The sequence below is a fragment of the Salvelinus fontinalis genome, chromosome 12, assembly GCF_029448725.1.
Source record: "Salvelinus fontinalis isolate EN_2023a chromosome 12, ASM2944872v1, whole genome shotgun sequence".
NCBI classification, from domain to species: Eukaryota; Metazoa; Chordata; class Actinopteri; order Salmoniformes; family Salmonidae; genus Salvelinus; species Salvelinus fontinalis.
The window spans coordinates 57768052-57791090 of record NC_074676.1 but is presented as its reverse complement, the minus strand read 5'-3'; the positions used below and the strand labels follow the sequence as shown (position 1 = coordinate 57791090).

The 23039-nt window shown below is 49.9% G+C and overlaps 1 protein-coding gene and 1 long non-coding RNA gene across 3 annotated transcripts in view; both read left to right on the top strand.

Annotated features, from left to right (window-relative positions):
- Positions 1-23039, top strand: part of LOC129867631 (tyrosine-protein kinase RYK-like) — a 211725-nt gene that overhangs the window by 7270 nt on the left and 181416 nt on the right. The gene's annotated exons all lie outside the window — the stretch shown is intronic.
- LOC129867632 (uncharacterized) lies at positions 16490-18398 on the top strand. The gene is made up of 3 exons (XR_008761657.1): positions 16490-17226; positions 17278-17493; positions 17544-18398. It is a non-coding gene; the product is annotated as an uncharacterized LOC129867632 (long non-coding RNA).

Below are 23039 nucleotides of genomic sequence, written 5' to 3'. Positions count from 1 at the left end.
TTCACCGTCAGTCTTCCTCACCATAGTTGTGGTACGATGCGAGATTGTGTTTGTTGAATTTTATGTTAGCCGCCATGCTAACTTTTCCCGGCCCGTCTTTCTTCGTATTACAAGTTTGTATTTTTGGTTGCCGTTTTGGATTTGTTGTGCTTTCGGTCGTCTCTGTATACTGAGCGGTTGTTTGCTGAAACAAGGTGCTTCTTTTATGACTCTGATTTTGTTATTTTTTAATAAAAATTCTGGCCTAGGTTTCTCAGCTAGCACCTAGTGTGCCATCTCCCTGAAAATTACAAATCGAAATACATTTTCTATCACATTTAAACATATTATTTTTGGGACTCTCAATTTGATTCTGAGTTCGTGCATATGACGTTTTTATATGTGAAAACAATCTATCTCCCGGGTGGCGCAGTGGTCTAGGGCACTGCATCACAGTGCTATCTGCGCCACCAGAGTCTCTGGGTTCGCGCCCAGGCTGGGCTGGGTTCGCGCCCAGGCTCCGTCGCAGCTGGCCGCGACCGGGAGGTCCGTGGGGCACAATTGGCATAGCGTCGTCCGGGTTAGGGAGGGTTTGGCCGGTAGGGATATCCTTGTCTCAGTATGTAATAAATGTAATAAAATGTATGCACTCTACTGTAAGTCGCTCCGGATAAGAGCGTCTGCTAAATGACTAAAATGTACAAAATGTAAATGTAATTTCTAAGATATGCACGTTTCAGATTTTTCCCGAGCTCACTTCCTTGTTTTTAAATCGTTTTGCGCTGCTCTCGTTTTCAACTCCACAGAGTAAGAGGAGGTTCTACAGAGATCACGTTTAATGCAGAATTCAGCTTTTTTTATTCTTCACACACAAAAAAACAGAAGAGAGAACCCGTATCTCGCTGCTGTTTTGTAAGTGCAGATTTTAAAATAATTATTGTAATTTCTGCTTTGGCATCGGACACATTTTGTGCTTCAGTTGCATTTCCCCACTCAGAACGCCCATTAGATGACAATTTATTATCAGCAGACAGCGCTCTGACTGGTGTAGCTGCTGTCCTCCGGGTACTTTTCTCTCGGTCTAGACTCATTTCTACAGTAAAATGCAAGATTATCTTCAAACAAATCCATAAGGAAATGTAGCTGGCTCTATTCTTTCTATGATAAAACCTTAGAGATATATATAAAAGGCCATGCTTTTTCCATTAAGCTCCTTGTGTGGCTACCAGCCAAATAGTGGTTGCACTTCTGTTGTCGTCTGGTGAAAATGAAGCTATTTCCTGTCTGAATGTGTTGCACTAAGGGATTTTTCTGTCAAGGAAAACTATAGTTGTCATCCCTGATCACTCTCTATTGAAGCAAGAAAACATTGTTCACTTTCAATATAAAACGCATGTGAAATGGTTTAAAACGATATATTTTTTGGTCTATGTTTTGAAAATGCAGATTTCCCCACTGCCTGATAGATAACTGTCCTGTCTGCTCAGTACTGCCACTGTCTGATAGATAACTGTCCTGTCTGATCAGTACTGCCTCTGTCTGATAGATAACTGTCCTGTCTGATCAGTACTGCCACTGTCTGATAGATAACTGTCCTGTCTGCTCAGTACTGCCACTGTCTGGTAGATAACTGTCCTGTCTGATCAGTACTGCCACTGCCTGATAGATAACTGTCCTGTCTGATCAGTACTGCCACTGTCTGATAACTGTCCTGTCTGATCAGTACTGCCTCTGTCTGATAGATAACTGTCCTGTCTGATCAGTACTGCCACTGTCTGATAGATATCTGTCCTGTCTGATCAGTACTGCCACTGTCTGATAGATAACTGTCCTGTCTGCTCAGTACTGCCACTGTCTGATAGATAACTGTCCTGTCTGATCAGTACTGCCTCTGTCTGATAGATAACTGTCCTGTCTGATCAGTACTGCCACTGTCTGATAGATAACTGTCCTGTCTGCTCAGTACTGCCACTGTCTGATAGATAACTGTCCTGTCTGATCAGTACTGCCTCTGTCTGATAGATAACTGTCCTGTCTGATAGATAACTGTCCTGGCTGATCAGTACTGCCTCTGTCTGATAGATAACTGTCCTGCCTGATCAGTACTGCCACTGCCTGATAGATAACTGTCCTGTCTGATCAGTACTGCCTCTGTCTGATAGATAACTGTCCTGTCTGATCAGTACTGCCACTGTCTGATAGATAACTGTCCTGTCTGCTCAGTACTGCCACTGTCTGGTAGATAACTGTCCTGTCTGATCAGTACTGCCACTGCCTGATAGATAACTGTCCTGTCTGATCAGTACTGCCACTGTCTGATAACTGTCCTGTCTGATCAGTACTGCCTCTGTCTGATAGATAACTGTCCTGTCTGATCAGTACTGCCACTGTCTGATAGATATCTGTCCTGTCTGATCAGTACTGCCACTGTCTGATAGATAACTGTCCTGTCTGCTCAGTACTGCCACTGTCTGATAGATAACTGTCCTGTCTGATCAGTACTGCCTCTGTCTGATAGATAACTGTCCTGTCTGATCAGTACTGCCACTGTCTGATAGATAACTGTCCTGTCTGCTCAGTACTGCCACTGTCTGATAGATAACTGTCCTGTCTGATCAGTACTGCCTCTGTCTGATAGATAACTGTCCTGTCTGATAGATAACTGTCCTGGCTGATCAGTACTGCCTCTGTCTGATAGATAACTGTCCTGCCTGATCAGTACTGCCACTGCCTGATAGACTCACTGGTTTATTTACGCTTTGATTTTAATAACTATTATGAATCATTCAAATGACTGGGAATACAGATAAGCATCTGTTGGTCACAGATACTTTAATTTAAAAAGTAGGGGCGTGGATTAGAGAACCAGTCAGTATCTGGTGTGACCACCAATTTGCCTCATGCAGCACAACACAGCTCTTTCACATAGAGTTGATCAGGCTGTTGATTGTGGCCTGTGGAATGTTGTCCCACTCCTCTTCAATGGCTGTGTGAAGTTCCTGGATATCGGCGGGAACTGGAACACGCTGTCGTACACGTCAATCCAGAGCATCCCAAACATGCTCAATGGGTGACCATGTCTGGTGAGTACTGTATGCAGGCCATGGAAGAACTAGGATATTTTCAAGTTCACCAGCCTCGTCTGTAAATAGGCCGTTCACCAACGCCAACAGCCTTAATCTTGCTCAAAGATATGGGCCTCGCCAATGAGTTTGCTATGGTGAGGACTGAAGTGTTATCGCCTAGTCCCAGATCTGTTTTTGCCATTTGTCAAGCCAAATAAATGAAGTGACAAGGAAATGGTATGATGGCACTAACAGACTTCCTCACCGGGCTATGAGGAGTGTGCCGAGACCTGAGACTAGCAGTGAAGACCCTCCTCTCTCTGCTTCAGCTCAGGGCTCAATAGAGACCATCTACGTTCCTTCTTTCCCCTCATCCCTGTCAGCCTTTCCCTCCTACTTCTCTCTGGGGACCTCCAGAGCTCTCTAATGCCTTTTACAGGTTCCTAATCTGACTCGTCTACAGGAGTAGCTAGCTTGCTGCACGTTGTCTCTCCGTTCTCAGTTTGTCCTCTCTGTTCAAACAGAACTTTTGTCCTCTCTGTTCAAACAGAACTTTTGTAATCTCTGTTCTCAGTTTGTCCTCTCTGTTCAAACAGAACTTTTGTAATCTCTGTTCTCAGTTTGTCCTCTCTGTTCAAACAGAACTTTTGTAATCTCTGTTCTCAGTTTGTCCTCTCTGTTCAAACAGAACTTTTGTAATCTCTGTTCTCAGTTTGTCCTCTCTGTTCAAACAGAACTTTTGTAATCTCTGTTCTCAGTTTGTCCTCTCTGTTCAAACAGAACTTTTGTAATCTCTGTTCTCAGTTTGTCCTCTCTGTTCAAACAGAACTTTTGTAATCTCTGTTCTTTTGACTCATTTTGTTCTCTCTGTTCAAACTCACCTGTCTTTTGTGTGTGTGATGAAAGGTGGAATATGATTGGCTGTATTTACATCACAGTCAGTCTTCTCTGATCCCTGGAGCTTTAATCTCATTTGACAAAATGTAAACAACGCTGGCTAGTCTGTTTTTAGGATTACATGGAGTCTTAGTGATCTAGAGTTGGAGGGGTTTGATGGAGTCTCTGATCTAGGGTTGGGGGGGTTTGATGGAGTCTCTGATCTAGTGTTGGGGGGGTTAGATGGAGTCTCTGATCTAGTGTTGGGGGGGTTAGATGGGGTCTCTGATCTAGGGTTGGGGGGGTTTGATGGGGTCTCTGATCTAGGGTTGGGGGGGTTAGATGGAGTCTCTGATCTAGGGTTGGGGGGGTTAGATGGAGTCTCTGATCTAGGGTTGGGGGGGTTAGATGGAGTCTCTGATCTAGGGTTGGGGGGGGGTTAGATGGAGTCTCTGATCTAGGGTTGGGGGGGGGTTAGATGGAGTCTCTGATCTAGGGTTGGGGGGGGGTTAGATGGAGTCTCTGATCTAGGGTTGGGGGGGTTAGATGGAGTCTCTGATCTAGGGTTGGGGGGGTTAGATGGAGTCTCTGATCTAGGGTTGGGGGGGTTAGATGGAGTCTCTGATCTAGGGTTGGGGGGGTTAGATGGAGTCTCTGATCTAGGGTTGGGGGGGTTAGATGGAGTCTCTGATCTAGTGTTGGGGGGGTTAGATGGAGTCTTAGTACTCTAGGGTTGGGGGGTTAGATGGGGTCTCTGATCTAGGGTTGGGGGGTTAGATGGGGTCTTGGTATTCTAGGGTTGGGGGGGTTAGATGGGGTCTTGGTACTCTAGGGTTGGTGGGGTTAGATCGGGGTCTTAGTACTCTAGGGTTGGGGGGGTTAGATGGGGTCTTAGTACTCTAGGGTTGGGGGCTTAGATGGGGTCTTGGTGATCTCTGGTTGGGGGGGGGATAGATGTTGGTCTTGGTGATCTAGACTTGGGGGGGGGGGGGTAGATGGGGGTCTTGGTACTCTAGGGTTGGGGGGGTTAGATGGGGTCGTGGTACTCTAGGGTAGGGGGGGTTAGATGGGGTCTTGGTGATCTAGGGTTGGGGGGTTAGATGGGGTCTCTGATCTAGGGTTGGGGGGTTAGATGGGGTCTTTGTTCTCTAGGGTTTGGGGGGTTAGATGGGGTCTTGGTGATCTAGGGTTGGGGGGTTAGATGGGGTCTCTGATCTAGGGTTGGGGGTTAGATGGGGTCTTTGTTCTCTAGGGTTGGGGGGGTTAGATGGGGGTCTTAGTACGCTAGGGTTGGGGGGTTAGATGGGGTCTCTGATCTAGGGTTGGGGGGGTTAGATGGGGGTCTTGGTACTCTAGGGTTGGATGGGGTCTTGGTGATCTAGGGTTGGGGGGGTTAGATGGAGTCTCTGATCTAGGGTTGGGGGGGATTAGATGGAGTCTCTGATCTAGGGTTGGGGGGGTTAGATGGGGTCTCTGATCTAGGGTTGGGGGGGGGGGGTTAGATGGAGTCTCTGATCTAGGGTTGGGGGGGTTAGATGGAGTCTTAGTACTCTAGGGTTGGGGGGGTTAGATGGAGTCTTAGTACTCTAGGGTTGGGGGGGTTAGATGGAGTCTCTGATCTAGGGTTGGGGGGGTTAGATGGAGTCTCTGATCTAGGGTTGGGGGGGTTAGATGGAGTCTCTGATCTAGGGTTGGGGGGGGTTAGATGGAGTCTCTGATCTAGGGTTGGGGGGGTTAGATGGAGTCTCTGATCTAGGGTTGGTGGGTTAGATGGGGTCTCTGATCTAGGGTTGGGGGGGTTAGATGGAGTCTCTGATCTAGGGTTGGGGGGGGTTAGATGGAGTCTCTGATCTAGGGTTGGGGGGGGTTAGATGGAGTCTCTGATCTAGGGTTGGGGGGGTTAGATGGAGTCTCTGATCTAGGGTTGGGGGGGGGGTTAGATGGAGTCTCTGATCTAGGGTTGGGGGGGGGGTTAGATGGAGTCTCTGATCTAGGGTTGGGGGGGGGTTAGATGGAGTCTCTGATCTAGGGTTGGGGGGGGTTAGATGGAGTCTCTGATCTAGGGTTGGGGGGGGGTTAGATGGAGTCTCTGATCTAGGGTTGGGGGGGGTTAGATGGAGTCTCTGATCTAGGGTTGGGGGGGTTAGATGGAGTCTCTGATCTAGGGTTGGGGGGTTAGATGGAGTCTCTGATCTAGGGTTGGGGGGTTAGATGGAGTCTCTGATCTAGGGTTGGGGGGGGTTAGATGGAGTCTCTGATCTAGGGTTGGGGGGGTTAGATGGAGTCTCTGATCTAGGGTTTGGGGGGTTAGATGGAGTCTCTGATCTAGGGTTGGGGGGGTTAGATGGAGTCTCTGATCTAGGGTTGGGGGGGTTAGATGGAGTCTCTGATCTAGGGTTGGGGGGGTTAGATGGAGTCTCTGATCTAGGGTTGGGGGGGTTAGATGGAGTCTCTGATCTAGGGTTGGGGGGGTTAGATGGAGTCTCTGATCTAGGGTTGGGGGGGGTTAGATGGAGTCTCTGATCTAGGGTTGGGGGGGGGTTAGATGGAGTCTCTGATCTAGGGTTGGGGGGGGTTAGATGGAGTCTCTGATCTAGGGTTGGGGGGGGTTAGATGGAGTCTCTGATCTAGGGTTGGGGGGGGTTAGATGGAGTCTCTGATCTAGGGTTGGGGGGGTTAGATGGAGTCTCTGATCTAGGGTTGGGGGGGGGGGGGGGGGGTTAGATGGAGTCTCTGATCTAGGTTTGGGGGGGGGGGGTTAGATGGAGTCTCTGATCTAGGGTTGGGGGGGTTAGATGGAGTCTCTGATCTAGGGTTGGGGGGGTTAGATGGAGTCTCTGATCTAGGGTTGGGGGGGGTTAGATGGAGTCTCTGATCTAGGGTTGGGGGGGTTAGATGGAGTCTTAGTACTCTAGGGTTGGGGGGGGTTAGATGGAGTCTCTGATCTAGGGTTGGGGGGGGGGTTAGATGGAGTCTGATCTAGGGTTGGGGGGTTAGATGGAGTCTCTGATCTAGGGTTGGGGGGGTTAGATGGAGTCTCTGATCTAGGGTTGGGGGGGTTAGATGGAGTCTCTGATCTAGGGTTGGGGGGGGTTAGATGGAGTCTCTGATCTAGGGTTGGGGGGGGGTTAGATGGAGTCTCTGATCTAGGGTTGGGGGGGGTTAGATGGAGTCTCTGATCTAGGGTTGGGGGGGGGTTAGATGGAGTCTCTGATCTAGGGTTGGGGGGGTTGGATGGAGTCTCTGATCTAGGGTTGGGGGGGTTAGATGGAGTCTCTGATCTAGGGTTGGGGGGGTTAGATGGAGTCTCTGATCTAGGGTTGGGGGGGGGTTAGATGGAGTCTCTGATCTAGGGTTGGGGGGGGGGTTAGATGGAGTCTCTGATCTAGGGTTGGGGGGGGGGTTAGATGGAGTCTCTGATCTAGGGTTGGGGGGGGTTTAGATGGAGTCTCTGATCTAGGGTTGGGGGGGGGTTAGATGGAGTCTCTGATCTAGGGTTGGGGGGGGGGTTAGATGGAGTCTCTGATCTAGGGTTGGGGGGGGTTAGATGGAGTCTCTGATCTAGGGTTGGGGGGGGTTAGATGGAGTCTCTGATCTAGGGTTGGTGGGTTAGATGGGGTCTCTGATCTAGGGTTGGTGGGTTAGATGGGGTCTCTGATCTAGGGTTGGGGGGGTTAGATGGAGTCTCTGATCTAGGGTTGGGGGGGGTTAGATGGAGTCTCTGATCTAGGGTTGGGGGGGGGTTAGATGGAGTCTCTGATCTAGGGTTGGGGGGGGTTAGATGGAGTCTCTGATCTAGGGTTGGGGGGGTTGGATGGAGTCTCTGATCTAGGGTTGGGGGGGTTAGATGGAGTCTCTGATCTAGGGTTGGGGGGGTTAGATGGAGTCTCTGATCTAGGGTTGGGGGGGGTTAGATGGAGTCTCTGATCTAGGGTTGGGGGGGGGGGGTTAGATGGAGTCTCTGATCTAGGGTTGGGGGGGGGGTTAGATGGAGTCTCTGATCTAGGGTTGGGGGGGGTTTAGATGGAGTCTCTGATCTAGGGTTGGGGGGGGGTTAGATGGAGTCTCTGATCTAGGGTTGGGGGGGGGGTTAGATGGAGTCTCTGATCTAGGGTTGGGGGGGGTTAGATGGAGTCTCTGATCTAGGGTTGGGGGGGGTTAGATGGAGTCTCTGATCTAGGGTTGGTGGGTTAGATGGGGTCTCTGATCTAGGGTTGGTGGGTTAGATGGGGTCTCTGATCTAGGGTTGGGGGGGTTAGATGGAGTCTCTGATCTAGGGTTGGGGGGGATTAGATGGAGTCTCTGATCTAGGGTTGGGGGGGATTAGATGGAGTCTCTGATCTAGGGTTGGGGGGGTTAGATGGGGTCTCTGATCTAGGGTTGGGGGGGGGGGGGTTAGATGGAGTCTCTGATCTAGGGTTGGGGGGGTTAGATGGAGTCTTAGTACTCTAGGGTTGGGGGGGTTAGATGGAGTCTTAGTACTCTAGGGTTGGGGGGGTTAGATGGAGTCTCTGATCTAGGGTTGGGGGGGGTTAGATGGAGTCTCTGATCTAGGGTTGGGGGGGTTAGATGGAGTCTCTGATCTAGGGTTGGGGGGGGTTAGATGGAGTCTCTGATCTAGGGTTGGGGGGGTTAGATGGAGTCTCTGATCTAGGGTTGGTGGGTTAGATGGGGTCTCTGATCTAGGGTTGGGGGGGTTAGATGGAGTCTCTGATCTAGGGTTGGGGGGGGGTTAGATGGAGTCTCTGATCTAGGGTTGGGGGGGGGTTAGATGGAGTCTCTGATCTAGGGTTGGGGGGGTTAGATGGAGTCTCTGATCTAGGGTTGGGGGGGGGGTTAGATGGAGTCTCTGATCTAGGGTTGGGGGGGGGGTTAGATGGAGTCTCTGATCTAGGGTTGGGGGGGGGGTTAGATGGAGTCTCTGATCTAGGGTTGGGGGGGGTTAGATGGAGTCTCTGATCTAGGGTTGGGGGGGGGGTTAGATGGAGTCTCTGATCTAGGGTTGGGGGGGTTAGATGGAGTCTCTGATCTAGGGTTGGGGGGGGGGTTAGATGGAGTCTCTGATCTAGGGTTGGGGGGTTAGATGGAGTCTCTGATCTAGGGTTGGGGGGTTAGATGGAGTCTCTGATCTAGGGTTGGGGGGGGTTAGATGGAGTCTCTGATCTAGGGTTGGGGGGGTTAGATGGAGTCTCTGATCTAGGGTTTGGGGGGTTAGATGGAGTCTCTGATCTAGGGTTGGGGGGGTTAGATGGAGTCTCTGATCTAGGGTTGGGGGGGTTAGATGGAGTCTCTGATCTAGGGTTGGGGGGGTTAGATGGAGTCTCTGATCTAGGGTTTGGGGGGTTAGATGGAGTCTCTGATCTAGGGTTGGGGGGGTTAGATGGAGTCTCTGATCTAGGGTTGGGGGGGTTAGATGGAGTCTCTGATCTAGGGTTGGGGGGGTTAGATGGAGTCTCTGATCTAGGGTTGGGGGGGTTAGATGGAGTCTCTGATCTAGGGTTGGGGGGGTTAGATGGAGTCTCTGATCTAGGGTTGGGGGGGGTTAGATGGAGTCTCTGATCTAGGGTTGGGGGGGGTTAGATGGAGTCTCTGATCTAGGGTTGGGGGGGGTTAGATGGAGTCTCTGATCTAGGGTTGGGGGGGGTTAGATGGAGTCTCTGATCTAGGGTTGGGGGGGGGTTAGATGGAGTCTCTGATCTAGGGTTGGGGGGGTTAGATGGAGTCTCTGATCTAGGGTTGGGGGGGGGGGGTTAGATGGAGTCTCTGATCTAGGGTTGGGGGGGGGGGTTAGATGGAGTCTCTGATCTAGGTTTGGGGGGGGGGGTTAGATGGAGTCTCTGATCTAGGGTTGGGGGGGTTAGATGGAGTCTCTGATCTAGGGTTGGGGGGGTTAGATGGAGTCTCTGATCTAGGGTTGGGGGGGGTTAGATGGAGTCTCTGATCTAGGGTTGGGGGGGTTAGATGGAGTCTTAGTACTCTAGGGTTGGGGGGGGTTAGATGGAGTCTCTGATCTAGGGTTGGGGGGGGGTTAGATGGAGTCTGATCTAGGGTTGGGGGGTTAGATGGAGTCTCTGATCTAGGGTTGGGGGGGTTAGATGGAGTCTCTGATCTAGGGTTGGGGGGGTTAGATGGAGTCTCTGATCTAGGGTTGGGGGGGGTTAGATGGAGTCTCTGATCTAGGGTTGGGGGGGGGTTAGATGGAGTCTCTGATCTAGGGTTGGGGGGGGTTAGATGGAGTCTCTGATCTAGGGTTGGGGGGGGGTTAGATGGAGTCTCTGATCTAGGGTTGGGGGGGTTGGATGGAGTCTCTGATCTAGGGTTGGGGGGGTTAGATGGAGTCTCTGATCTAGGGTTGGGGGGGTTAGATGGAGTCTCTGATCTAGGGTTGGGGGGGGTTAGATGGAGTCTCTGATCTAGGGTTGGGGGGGGGGGTTAGATGGAGTCTCTGATCTAGGGTTGGGGGGGGGGGTTAGATGGAGTCTCTGATCTAGGGTTGGGGGGGGTTTAGATGGAGTCTCTGATCTAGGGTTGGGGGGGGGGTTAGATGGAGTCTCTGATCTAGGGTTGGGGGGGGGGTTAGATGGAGTCTCTGATCTAGGGTTGGGGGGGGGGTTAGATGGAGTCTCTGATCTAGGGTTGGGGGGGTTAGATGGAGTCTCTGATCTAGGGTTGGGGGGGGTTAGATGGAGTCTCTGATCTAGGGTTGGTGGGTTAGATGGGGTCTCTGATCTAGGGTTGGTGGGTTAGATGGGGTCTCTGATCTAGGGTTGGGGGGGTTAGATGGAGTCTCTGATCTAGGGTTGGGGGGGGTTAGATGGAGTCTCTGATCTAGGGTTGGGGGGGGTTAGATGGAGTCTCTGATCTAGGGTTGGGGGGGGTTAGATGGAGTCTCTGATCTAGGGTTGGGGGGGTTGGATGGAGTCTCTGATCTAGGGTTGGGGGGGTTAGATGGAGTCTCTGATCTAGGGTTGGGGGTGTTAGATGGAGTCTCTGATCTAGGGTTGGGGGGGGTTAGATGGAGTCTCTGATCTAGGGTTGGGGGGGGGGGTTAGATGGAGTCTCTGATCTAGGGTTGGGGGGGGGGGGTTAGATGGAGTCTCTGATCTAGGGTTGGGGGGGGTTTAGATGGAGTCTCTGATCTAGGGTTGGGGGGGGGTTAGATGGAGTCTCTGATCTAGGGTTGGGGGGGGGTTAGATGGAGTCTCTGATCTAGGGTTGGGGGGGGTTAGATGGAGTCTCTGATCTAGGGTTGGGGGGGGTTAGATGGAGTCTCTGATCTAGGGTTGGTGGGTTAGATGGGGTCTCTGATCTAGGGTTGGTGGGTTAGATGGGGTCTCTGATCTAGGGTTGGGGGGGTTAGATGGAGTCTCTGATCTAGGGTTGGGGGGGGGTTAGATGGAGTCTCTGATCTAGGGTTGGGGGGGTTAGAGGGAGTCTCTGATCTAGGGTTGGGGGGGGTTAGATGGAGTCTCTGATCTAGGGTTGGGGGGGGTTAGATGGAGTCTCTGATCTAGGGTTGGGGGGGGTTAGATGGAGTCTCTGATCTAGGGTTGGGGGGTTAGGTGGAGTCTCTGATCTAGGGTTGGGGGGGTTAGATGGAGTCTCTGATCTAGGGTTGGGGGGGGTTAGATGGAGTCTCTGATCTAGGGTTGGGGGGGTTAGATGGAGTCTCTGATCTAGGGTTGGGGGGGTTAGATGGAGTCTCTGATCTAGGGTTGGGGGGGTTAGATGGAGTCTCTGATCTAGGGTTGGGGGGGTTAGATGGAGTCTCTGATCTAGGGTTGGGGGGGTTAGATGGAGTCTCTGATCTAGGGTTGGGGGGGTTAGATGGAGTCTCTGATCTAGGGTTGGGGGGGGTTAGATGGAGTCTCTGATCTAGGGTTGGGGGGGGTTAGATGGAGTCTCTGATCTAGGGTTGGGGGGGGGTTAGATGGAGTCTCTGATCTAGGGTTGGGGGGGGGGTTAGATGGAGTCTCTGATCTAGGGTTGGGGGGGTTAGATGGAGTCTCTGATCTAGGGTTGGGGGGGGGGGGGTTAGATGGAGTCTCTGATCTAGGGTTGGGGGGGGGGGTTAGATGGAGTCTCTGATCTAGGGTTGGGGGGGGGGGGTTAGATGGAGTCTCTGATCTAGGGTTGGGGGGGGGGGTTAGATGGAGTCTCTGATCTAGGGTTGGGGGGGGTTAGATGGAGTCTCTGATCTAGGGTTGGGGGGGTTAGATGGAGTCTCTGATCTAGGGTTGGGGGGGGTTAGATGGAGTCTCTGATCTAGGGTTGGGAGGGTTAGATGGAGTCTTAGTACTCTAGGGTTGGGGGGGGGTTAGATGGAGTCTCTGATCTAGGGTTGGGGGGGGGTTAGATGGAGTCTGATCTAGGGTTGGGGGGTTAGATGGAGTCTCTGATCTATGGTTGGGGGGGTTAGATGGAGTCTCTGATCTAGGGTTGGGGGGGTTAGATGGAGTCTCTGATCTAGGGTTGGGGGGGTTAGATGGAGTCTCTGATCTACGGTTGGGGGGGGTTAGATGGAGTCTCTGATCTAGGGTTGGGGGGGTTAGATGGAGTCTCTGATCTAGGGTTGGGGGCGTTAGATGGAGTCTCTGATCTAGGGTTGGGGGGGTTGGATGGAGTCTCTGATCTAGGGTTGGGGGGGTTAGATGGAGTCTCTGATCTAGGGTTGGGGGGGTTAGATGGAGTCTCTGATCTAGGGTTGGGGGGGGGTTAGATGGAGTCTCTGATCTAGGGTTGGGGGGGTTAGATGGAGTCTCTGATCTAGGGTTGGGGGGGGTTAGATGGAGTCTCTGATCTAGGGTTGGGGGGGTTAGATGGAGTCTCTGATCTAGGGTTGGGGGGGTTAGATGGAGTCTCTGATCTAGGGTTGGGGGGGTTAGATGGAGTCTCTGATCTAGGGTTGGGGGGGTTAGATGGAGTCTCTGATCTAGGGTTGGGGGGTTAGATGGGGTCTCTGATCTAGGGTAGGCATCTACATGAGAGCATGTAAAAACAGTAGAGTGTAAAAGTGGTAAAAACAGTGTTCAGTTGAGGTTGGACGACCAAAAGGGCTGATTTGAAAAGCACAAATAGAAGAACAAAAAAAACAACCAGTTTGTTCAATCAGTTAAACACGTATTAATTATAATTGTACATATACTCAGTATACAAGAAAAAAAATATGTTTGATTATGTGTGAGTTACATGCTGACCACACTGCTCGCATCGCTTGCGTGAGCGTTGCAAAATATATGTACACATACGTGTTATTCAATCATCGCACCCACGCTGCTCCCGTGCGTCAATGAGCGTCTGCGTAGCCGGGCGCTAAAATAGAACTTGGGTCTATTTTGTGAAGCTTGACACGCTGTAAGTCCCGCCTCTCCCTTCTCTTCCTCATTTGTCAGAGAGTCTTTAGGTGCCTTTTGGTGCGGACTGAATTGTTATCGCCTAGTCCCAGATCTGTTTTTGCCATTTGTCAAGCCAAATAAATGAAGTGACAAGGAAATGGCATGATGGCACAAACAGACTTCCTCTCCGGGCTATGAGGAGTGTGCCTAGACCTGAGACTAGCAGTGAAGACCCTCCAAGCGGGCTCTCGTGTACCTTTCTTTACTGAGGAGTGGCATCCGTCTGGACACTCTACCGTAAAGTCCTGGTGAAGAGCTGCAGAGATGGTTGTCCTTCTGGGAGGTTCATGATGCAGCGTGAGTGGGGAGCTGACGTGACGCAGCCCAGACTGCCAGTGCAGGCTATGTGGATCAGGCTTGGTTGTGGTTGTGGTCGCGCTATCAGGGGGGACATCGGCCGGGTTGATACAGACTTGATCCGTGAGACCGATTTTTGACAGAAGTATCACACATTTTAGTAGCGAACCATTTTGTTTGTTTGTTTGTTTGTCTAGTATCGGAAACGTACAGAAGCTCAACACTAGATCCACGTCTAGTCTTCTGCTCTTTGATGACGTACCTGATTGGGCGTACCTGATTGGGCGTTCCTGATTGGGCGTTCCTGATTGGGCGTTCCTGATTGGGCGTTCCTGATTGTGCGTCAGTAGGTGCGTCGGTGCGTACATTCAGTCTGTTTCTATGATGTTTCTGTTCTCCAGTCTCCTGAGGTTTGCCTGCCCTTCTGGCTGTGTGTGTCCCTCCCCCAAATGCCACCCTAATCCCTATTGAGTGCACTACTTTTGACCAGAGAATAGGATGCCATTTAGAACAGACAAAATCCCCCCCCCCCGGTCTGATTTGCTGCTTGCTTAGTGAAGTGTGGATCGAGATTCCTCCATGGTAACTCACTCTGAAAGAAGAGCTGCAGGCCTGTATCAGAGGAGGGGAGAGAGATGTGGGATCCTCTTTCAAGGGGCTGCAAGGCCCTGGTTCTGTGTGCCTTAGCTGCTCTGGCACACAGGGAGGGTTCACTAACAAAGAGGCTTTCTCTGTCTCTTCTACCATTCCTCCCTCTCGCTCTCTATCTCTCCTATCTCGCTCTCTATCTCTCCTATCTCGCTCTCCTCCCTCTATCCCCTCTCGCTCTCCTCCCTCTATCCCCTCTCGCTCTCCTCCCTCTATCCCCTCTCGCTCTCCTCCCTCTATCCCCTCTCGCTCTCCTCCCTCTATCCCCTCTCGCTCTCCTCCCTCTATCCCCTCTCGCTCTCCTCCCTCTATCCCCTCTCGCTCTCCTCCCTCTATCCCCTCTCGCTCTCCTCCCTCTATCCCCTCTCGCTCTCCTCCCTCTATCCCCTCTCGCTCTCCTCCCTCTATCCCCTCTCGCTCTCCTCCCTCTATCCCCTCTCGCTCTCCTCCCTCTCTCTCTCTCCTCTCTCTCCCTCTCTCCTCTCTCTCTCTCCTCTCCCCCCCCCCCCCCCCCCCCGCTGGGCACAGATATGGTTCTTTTTTAATTTTCTTTTCAGGGCTTTCAGTTCACTGGCATGGAGGAGGAGGAGGTGTTTTTCCTGTCTTGGCATCAGGGTCAGTAGAAGTGCCTGTGCACCTCTGTTTGAACCCTAACTATGTCATGATAGAATTTCCACCTGCCTGGTCTATGACTACGTATGACTGCTGGGTCTAAATACTAGCCCAGGAATCTCCCTTATCCCTCCGCTCTCCTTCCCGCTCCCCTTCTCCCTCTCCTTTCCGTCTGTCAAAGCCTGGCACAGCCCTGACACCAGGACTTCCAGCCTCCAACCAAAACAAATAGAGATATTAGAAGCAGTATGAGTCTGTTCAGAGCAGGGCAGCTTCCCTCGTGGAACTGACTTCTTCCTCAGTAAATAGGGGCTGACTGTCCATGGTATGCCTTTTGAAAATCCTTAAGTCTTTTCTATAATGATATTCTAATGAATCTACTTGGAGGAAATGCTGTGGGTAGGCTATATCTTCCTCCAAATGACTCCCTATTCCCTATGCGTTCTGGTCAAAAGTAGTGCACTACATAGGGAATAGGGGGCTGTTTGGGACGCACTCCCGGAGTAGGCTGTAATGGTATTGGAATGTATACTAGAGTGTAAATGCTGTTGCTATTCCATCTTCTGATGTAGTTGGTCTGAGATGCTTGGGGACAGACATTTTACGTCAGTTGTTGAAGTGTCTTTAGCTTCAGTGAATGGAGCTGACTCTCGCTGTCTCGCCCTCTCTCTCTCTCTCTCGCTGTCTCTCCCTCTCTCTCTCTCTCTCTCTCTCGCTGTTTCTCCCTCTCTCTCGCTGTCTCTCGCTGTTTCTCCCTCTCTCTCTCGCTGTTTCTCCCTCTCTCTCGCTGTCTCTCGCTGTTTCTCCCTCTCTCTCGCTGTTTCTCCCTCTCTCTCGCTGTCTCGCGCTGTCTCTCTCTCTCTCTCGCTGTCTCTCTCTCTCGCTGTCTCTCTCTCTCTCTCTTGCTGTCTCTCTCCACATGTTTTAAAACGTGTTTAACAAATATTTTAGATTCTTCAAAGTAGCCACCGTTTGCCTTGATGACAGCTTTGTACACTCTCTCAACCAGCTTCACCTGGAATGCTTTTCCAACAGACTTGAAGGAGTTCCCCTTTGAGGTCGGGTGATTGTGGAGGCCAGGCCATCTGATGCAGCACTCCATCACTCTCCTTATTGGTCAAATAGCCCTTACACAGCCTGGAGGTGTTTTGTGTCTTTATCCTGTTGAAAAACAAATTATAGTCCCACTAAGCGGAAACCAGATGGGATGGCGTATCGTTGCAGAATTCTGTGGTAGCAAGTCCCTTGCTATTTGTGTATTTTAGTAGTGGTTTCTTTGCAGTAATTCAAACATGAAGGCCTGATTCACGCAGTCTCCTCTGAACAGTTGATGCTGAGATGTATCTGTTACTTGAAACAGGGAGGACCGCTGATATGGAATATGTGTGAAATACATTTTCTATGATTATAGGAGAGTAGTCAATACAGGACTCCCTCCCTCCCTCCCTCAGGGATGCAAACTAGTCACCTTTCGGCGAAATTCGCCATTTTGAATCCAAAATAGGTGACCTATGTGATTTGTGTAGATCCGATGAGAAAGGTTTGGAGGAGGGGGGGGGGGGGTGGTGGTTGGATCATTACTGGCTGTAAGTGAGCGAGTGATGCGCGTTTGGAGCAATACTGGCTGTATCCAAGTCTCAGCCAATCGTTGACATAACAACAGAATGCAGTGTAGCACGCGACCTGAAGAGACAACCAACTTACTACAGCGAGAGCTCTGGAACGGCAGCTTGCCAGTTACAGCAGGGGGTCCCCTGAACGATAACGAAGAGGTGAGGTTACAGCAGCGGGTCCCCTGAACGATAACGAAGAGGTAACGTTAGGTGAGGTTACAGCAGGGGGTCCCCTGAACGATAACAAAGAGGTAACGTTAGGTGAGAAGGTTACAGCAGGGGGTCCCCTGAACGATAACGAAGAGGTAACGTTAGGTGAGGTTACAGCAGGGGGTCCCCTGAACGATAACGAAGAGGTAACGTTAGGTGAGGTTACAGCAGGGGGTCCCCTGAACGATAAGGAAGAGGTAACGTTAGGTGAGGTTACAGCTGGTGGTCCCCTGAACGATAACGAAGAGGTAACGTTAGGTGAGGTTACAGCAGGGGGTCCCCTGAACGATAACGAAGAGGTAACGTTAGGTGAGAAGCCTACAGCAGGGGGTCCCCTGAACGATAACGAAGAGGTAACGTTAGGTGAGAAGCCTACAGCAGGGGGTCCCCTGAACGATAACGAAAGAGGTAACGTTAGGTGAGAAGGTTACAGCAGCGGGTCCCCTGAACGATAAGGAAGAGGTAACGTTAGGTGAGAAGCCTACAGCAGGGGGTCCCCTGAACGATAACGAAGAGGTAACGTTAGGTGAGGTTACACCTGGGGGTCCCCTGAACGGTAACAAAGAGGTAACGTTAGGTGAGAAGGTTACAGCAGGGGGTCCCCTGAACGATAACGAAGAGGTAACGTTAGGTGAGAAGCCTACAGCAGCGGGTCCCCTGAACGATAACGAAGAGGTAACGTTAGGTGAGAAGGTTACAGCAGCGGGTCCCCTGAACGATAACGAAGAGGTAACGTTAGGTGAGAAGGTTACAGCAGGGGGTCCCCTGAACGATAACGAAGAGGTAACGTTAGGTGAGGTTACAGCAGGGGTCCCCTGAACGATAACGAAGAGGTAACGTTAGGTGAGAAGGTTACAGCAGCGGGTCCCCTGAACGATAACGAAGAGGTAACGTTAGGTGAGAAGGTTACAGCAGGGGGTCCCCTGAACGATAAGGAAGAGGTAACGTTAGGTGAGAAGGTTACAGCAGGGGGTCCCCTGAACGATAAGGAAGAGGTAACGTTAGGTGAGAAGCCTGACCACGGATAACGGGGATGAGAAGGTGATGAAGCGTTCTTCATGAGCTGTAACCGGAAAAACAACTGGCATTTGGAAAGTTTGAGGTGAGGGAGAAAGTGTGGCGGAACAAGTATTTTAAGTATCTTGCTAGCTGGATCGAATTCTCCGTTAGCTTACCAGAGAAATGTTGAGCAACATTAGCCAACTCATCTGATCAAATAATTCAGTTTATGGTGTGAAACTAGCTTGCTAATAAAGTCAGACAGCTAATGTTAGCTAGCTAACGTTACAACATCAGATTAGCTGACGTTAGTAACCTAACCAGTTCTCTACAGTATCAACTGGTACACGACTCCTTGCCGTTCCTCAAGTTATAACGCATTAGTTACTTACTGAACCCTGGCAATCTGTGTGAAATGTTAACTAGCTAACGAACTAACAACTATCTGTTAACGAATGTTTTCCCTCTACAGTATGTGGTACATTTTCAGAATGAGAGAATTAGGTGAAAATGAGGCGTTGCTTGTTAAACAAGTGTATTCAGGGATGAAGTGTACCTGGAGCTGGGCCTGGTTTAAACTGGGCCTGGCTTAATTAAACTGGGCCTGGCTTAATTAAACTGGGCCTGACTTAAGATGGATGCCGCTATAGAGGTGAAAGGAACCACACTATCCCTCTTTCTCACTTCTTCAGTACAGCGGATAAAAGGGGTATGCCAGGTGTACTCTCTGGATTAAAGGGGGTATGCCAGGTGTACTCTCTGGATTAAAGGGGTATGCCAGGTGTACTCTCTGGATTAAAGGGGTATGCCAGGTGTACTCTCTGGATTAAAGGGGTATGCCAGGTGTACTCTCTGGATTAAAGGGGTATGTCAGGTGTACTCTCTGGATTAAAGGGGTATGCCAGGTGTACTCTCTGGATTAAAGGGGTATGTCAGGTGTACTCTCTGGATAAAAGGGGTATGCCAGGTGTACTCTCTGGATTAAAGGGGTATGCCAGGTGTACTCTCTGGATTAAAGGGGTATGTCAGGTGTACTCTCTGGATAAAAGGGGTATGCCAGGTGTACTCTCTGGGTTAAAGGGGTATGCCAGGTGTACTCTCTGGATTAAAGGGGTATGTCAGGTGTACTCTCTGGGTTAAAGGGGTATGCCAGGTGTACTCTCTGGATTAAAGGGGTATGCCAGGTGTACTCTCTGGGTTAAAGGGGTATGCCAGGTGTACTCTCTGGATTAAAGGGGTATGCCAGGTGTCCTCTCTGGATTAAAGGGGTATGCCAGGTGTACTCTCTGGATTAAAGGGGTATGCCAGGTGTACTCTCTGGATTAAAGGGGTATGCCAGGTGTACTCTCTGGATTAAAGGGGTATGCCAGGTGTACTCTCTGGATTAAAGGGGTATGCCAGGTGTACTCTCTGGATTAAAGGGGTATGCCAGGTGTACTCTCTGGATTAAAGGGGTATGCCAGGTGTACTCTCTGGATTAAAGGGGTATGCCAGGTGTACTCTCTGGATTAAAGGGGTATGCCAGGTGTACTCTCTGGGTTAAAGGGGTATGCCAGGTGTCCTCTCTGGATTAAAGGGGTATGCCAGGTGTACTCTCTGGATTAAAGGGGGTATGCCAGGTGTACTCTCTGGGTTAAAGGGGTATGCCAGGTGTCCTCTCTGGATTAAAGGGGTATGCCAGGTGTACTCTCTGGATTAAAGGGGTATGCCAGGTGTACTCTCTGGATTAAAGGGGTATGCCAGGTGTCCTCTCTGGATTAAAGGGGTATGCCAGGTGTCCTCTCTGGATTAAAGGGGTATGCCAGGTGTACTCTCTGGATTAAAGGGGTATGCCAGGAGTACTCTCTGGATTAAAGGGGTATGTCAGGAGTACTCTCTGGATTAAAGGGGTATGCCAGGTGTCCTCTCTGGATTAAAGGGGTATGCCAGGAGTACTCTCTGGATTAAAGGGGTATGCCAGGAGTACTCTCTGGATTAAAGGGGTATGCCAGGAGTACTCTCTGGATTAAAGGGGTATGTCAGGTGTACTCTCTGGATTAAAGGGGTATGCCAGGTGTACTCTCTGGATTAAAGGGGTATGTCAGGTGTACTCTCTGGATTAAAGGGGTATGTCAGGTGTACTCTCTGGATTAAAGGGGTATGCCAGGTGTACTCTCTGGATTAAAGGGGGTATGCCAGGTGTACTCTCTGGGTTAAAGGGGTATGCCAGGTGTCCTCTCTGGATTAAAGGGGTATGCCAGGTGTACTCTCTGGATTAAAGGGGTATGCCAGGTGTACTCTCTGGATTAAAGGGGTATGCCAGGTGTCCTCTCTGGATTAAAGGGGTATGCCAGGAGTACTCTCTGGATTAAAGGGGTATGCCAGGAGTACTCTCTGGATTAAAGGGGTATGCCAGGAGTACTCTCTGGATTAAAGGGGTATGCCAGGAGTACTCTCTGGATTAAAGGGGTATGCCAGGAGTACTCTCTGGATTAAAGGGGTATGTCAGGTGTACTCTCTGGATTAAAGGGGTATGCCAGGTGTACTCTCTGGATTAAAGGGGTATGTCAGGTGTACTCTCTGGATTAAAGGGGTATGCCAGGTGTACTCTCTGGATTAAAGGGGTATGCCAGGTGTACTCTCTGGATTAAAGGGGTATGCCAGGTGTACTCTCTGGATTAAAGGGGTATGCCAGGTGTACTCTCTGGATTAAAGGGGTATGCCAGGAGTACTCTCTGGATAAAAGGGGTATGCCAGGTGTACTCTCTGCCTGAAAGAGATCAATCATGCCAACAAAGGGTATCATGCTCTACTGGCACATTGTAGAACAGATGTCCACAGGCAGAAAGTGTACAATGTAATAATGTGCAGTGTAGCCCAAAGATATTGTTTTCGTTGTGTGGAATTTGACAGTGTGTGTGAGATATATATATATTTTTTTTAGTCTTGCACACTTGATTGATGTCTATAGTGGCCACTATAATAGAGAAAAAATAAAAAGCCTGTTTGTTTCATTCTATTTCTACTTTAAGATGTTCCCCCCCCCCCCCAAGTGCAATATTTAGATGTGTGGTATCAAGCGTTCTATTATAAAGGCTGTCGTGGTGACAAGCGTTCTATTATACAGGCTGTCGCGGTAACGAGCGTTCTATTAGAAAGGCTGTCGTGGTAACGAGCGTTCTATTAGAAAGGCTGTCGTGGTAACGAGCGTTCTATTAGAAAGGCTGTCGTGGTAACGAGCGTTCTATTAGAAAGGCTGTCATGGTAACGAGCGTTCTATTATAAAGGCTGTCGTGGTAACGAGCGTTCTATTATAAAGGCTGTCGCGGTAACGAGCGTTCTATTATAAAGGCTGTCGCGGTAACGAGCGTTCTATTATAAAGGCTGTCGCGGTGACGAGTGTTCTATTATAAAGGCTGTCATGGTGACAAGCGTTCTATTATAAAGGCTGTCGTGGTGACGAGCGTTCTATTATAAAGGCTGTCGTGGTAACGAGCGTTCTATTATAAAGGCTGTCGTGGTAACAAGCGTTCTATTATAAAGGCTGTCGTGGTAACGAGCGTTCTATTATAAAGGCTGTCGCGGTAACGAGCGTTCTATTATAAAGGCTGTCGCGGTAACGAGTGTTCTATTATAAAGGCTGTCGCGGTAACGAGTGTTCTATTATAAAGGCTGTCGTGGTAACGAGCGTTCTATTATAAAGGCTGTCGCGGTAACGAGCGTTCTATTATAAAGGCTGTCGCGGTAACGAGCGTTCTATTATAAAGGCTGTCGTGGTAACGAGCGTTCTATTATAAAGGCTGTCGTGGTAACGAGCGTTCTATTATAAAGGCTGTCGTGGTAACGAGCGTTCTATTATAAAGGCTGTCGTGGTAACGAGCGTTCTATTATAAAGGCTGTCGCGGTAACGAGCGTTCTATTATAAAGGCTGTCGCGGTAACGAGCGTTCTATTATAAAGGCTGTCGTGGTAACTGCGATATTATAAAGGCTGTCGTGGTAACGAGCGTTCTGTTATAAAGGCTGTCATGGTAACTGCGATATTATAAAGGCTGTCGTGGTAACACGCGTTCTGTTATAAAGGCTGTCATGGTAACTGCGATATTATAAAGGCTGTCGTGGTAACAAGCGTTCTATTATAAAGGCTGTCATGGTAACAAGCGTTCTATTATAAAGGCTGTCGCGGTAACAAGCGTTCTGTTATAAAGGCTGTCGCGGTAACAAGCGTTCTATTATAAAGGCTGTCGCGGTAACGAGCGTTCTATTATAAAGGCTGTCGCGGTAACAAGCGTTCTATTATAAAGGCTGTCGCGGTAACAAGCGTTCTATTATAAAGGCTGTCATGGTAACAAGCGTTCTATTATAAAGGCTGTCATGGTAACAAGCGTTCTATTATAAAGGCTGTCGCGGTAACAAGCGTTCTATTATAAAGGCTGTCGCGGTAACGAGCGTTCTATTATAAAGGCTGTCGCGGTAACGAGCGTTCTGTTATAAAGGCTGTCGCGGTAACAAGCGTTCTGTTATAAAGGCTGTCGCGGTAACAAGCGTTCTGTTATAAAGGCTGTCGTGGTAACGAGCGTTCTATTATAAAGGCTGTCGTGGTAACGAGCGTTCTATTATAAAGGCTGTCGCGGTAACGAGCGTTCTATTATAAAGGCTGTCGCGGTAACGAGTGTTCTATTATAAAGGCTGTCGCGGTAACTAGCGTTCTGTTATAAAGGCTGTCGCGGTAACGAGTGTTCTATTATAAAGGCTGTCGTGGTAACAAGCGTTCTGTTATAAAGGCTGTCGCGGTAACAAGCGTTCTGTTATAAAGGCTGTCGCGGTAACAAGCGTTCTATTATAAAGGCTGTCGCGGTAACGAGTGTTCTATTATAAAGGCTGTCGCGGTAACGAGTGTTCTATTATAAAGGCTGTTGTGGTAACGAGCGTTCTATTATAAAGGCTGTCGTGGTAACGAGTGTTCTATTATAAAGGCTGTCGTGGTAACGAGTGTTCTATTATAAAGGCTGTCGTGGTAACGAGTGTTCTATTATAAAGGCTGTCATGGTAACACGTGTTCTATTATAAAGGCTGTCATGGTAACACGTGTTCTATTATAAAGGCTGTCATGGTAACAAGCGTTCTATTATAAAGGCTGTCGTGGTAACTGCGATATTATAAAGGCTGTCGTGGTAACAAGCGTTCTATTATAAAGGCTGTCATGGTAACTGCGATATTATAAAGGCTGTCGTGGTAACACGTGTTCTATTATAAAGGCTGTCGTGGTAACAGGCGTTATATTCTAAAGGCTGTCGCGGTAACACGCGTTCTGTTATAAAGGCTGTCGCGGTAACACGTGTTCTATTATAAAGGCTGTCATGGTAAC